This window comes from Moschus berezovskii, chromosome 2, assembly GCF_049115385.1.
Source record: "Moschus berezovskii isolate FMDL1 chromosome 2, NW_MosBer_1.0, whole genome shotgun sequence".
Lineage (NCBI taxonomy): Eukaryota > Metazoa > Chordata > Mammalia > Artiodactyla > Moschidae > Moschus > Moschus berezovskii.
The window spans coordinates 137,101,081-137,102,879 of record NC_142461.1 but is presented as its reverse complement, the minus strand read 5'-3'; the positions used below and the strand labels follow the sequence as shown (position 1 = coordinate 137,102,879).

Below are 1,799 nucleotides of genomic sequence, written 5' to 3'. Positions count from 1 at the left end.
GGGATGAACTAATCTTAGTCCCAAGGTCTCCTTATCTTTGGAGTAGCAGGCCGGGTTCAGGGTTCAGGCTGCAGCCTCTGAGTTTTTCTTGCTCCCCAAGATTCTTGCCCTTCACGTCCTTCAGGACCCCCTGACTCCAGCCTTTCTCTTGGTATTTCACCTGGGTGTCCCTGGGTCATGGGTACTTTCTTGCAAGTTCTGCAAAGGGTCCTTATACTCCTCCCCAGTTATCCCTGATCTGATTAATGGTGCAAGAGCCAAACTGCACTCTCTGTGGTAGTCCCACATTCTTACAAAGAGGAAGATTTTAAAAAATGTGTGTGAAGGAGACTGTCAGCATTACTATTTAATTATACTGCTAATTAACCTTCAACGATTTGTATAGCACATAAGTAATAGCACTGCTTATATATGCAAGAGAAGGCTGATCACTGAAATGTGCGTGACAAAGAGATTATTTGAGTGAATTTCTTTAAAATGTACCAATTTAATAAATAGCAAAAATACCATTTGACGTTTATTTTTGCGGGCCACCATTGCAGACCATCACATCCTGCTGCCAGTTGTGAGACCTTCTTCAAGCACAGCTGCCCTGGATAATCTAATAAGTATATATGTCAGCCATATACATAGCATGTATCAGTTTTTTCAAGCCTCACAGCAACCCCTCAGAAGAAGGTAAATCCCTTTTACAAATGAATTTCTTAATGCACGAATCAATCAAGCAGCTTGGAGCATATGGTGTTGAGTGACACAGCTGAGACAAAGCCACACTGTGATGTGCTCTGGAGTTCACGCTCTGCTCACTGGACGGGGCCCCTGTTTCTCATGCTATTGGTCAGCGTCTTTCCACTTACAGATAGTGTGAGTCTGTGTTCTCATCTACAGAGCTTCTGGATTGCCAGTCTCTGGATGGCACAGTGCTGCTCTTAGGGTAATTCATTTTTCTTGCAGTAGTTCATTCATACTGCATAGACTTGGACAAGAAATATTTCAAAGAAAAACGTCAAAATGACGTTCGGGGATTTTCAAGGAAATGCTATATTCCACCACTTAATTTTGTATTTCTAAAATAATGTCTGTTAACGACTGCCTTTTATTATGCTATCAATGTTTTTAGTGACCACTCATTCCTATAAAACAATGCATTCAGATTTGAAGCAAATTGGAGGGAGATCTCACGTTGAATGAGAAGAATGATAAAGATGCTCAGACCTGCAAATTCAGGATACAGAAAAGAGAACATGGATTCTGAAATAGCCTGTTTTGCCTGTTGTGGTTACAAACAGAATCAGTACTTAGTAGGAGGGGCGGCGTCCTGTGAAGGCGAGTCATGTGAGAGAAGTGTGTTATTGATACAGTGGTCATAACATCTCTCAACTACAGTGCTTTCCTCTGTTAGCTTCCCAATAATTGAGTATTTCTAATTTAGTTAGTTCACATTTTGTACCCTTTCTGTGCACAAGATAAATCACTGCAGGCTTGCAAAGCAGAGAACCTGGAAACATATTGAGTATAAAGAGAGATTTGACAAAAATCCAGCCAGAAAGGGGCTGGCTGGCCTTGGGAAGGTCTAATCAACTTCTGTCACAAAAGGGCTGTTGTCTCTGACCTTGTGTGTGTGTTGCATTCCAGGCCACTCTTCAGGCAGTCCTACACAATTTGTGTATAAATAAATTAAATAAACAGATATTCAGGGGACTTACTCCCCAAGCAGAAGAATTCTGTTAGCTTCAGAGTTTGTGCGCTGGCCAATAATTAAACCACTGCCGCAGACACTTAGGGTTTGTAGGCTGGAA

At 41.7% G+C, this 1,799-nt stretch overlaps 1 non-coding gene across 1 annotated transcript; it reads right to left on the bottom strand.

Moving 5' to 3' along the window:
- Positions 1–314: 314 nt before the first annotated feature.
- LOC129538756 (small nucleolar RNA SNORA19) lies at positions 315–444 on the bottom strand. The gene has a single exon (XR_008682297.2). It is a non-coding gene; the product is annotated as a small nucleolar RNA SNORA19 (small nucleolar RNA).
- Positions 445–1,799: the final 1,355 nt, after the last annotated feature.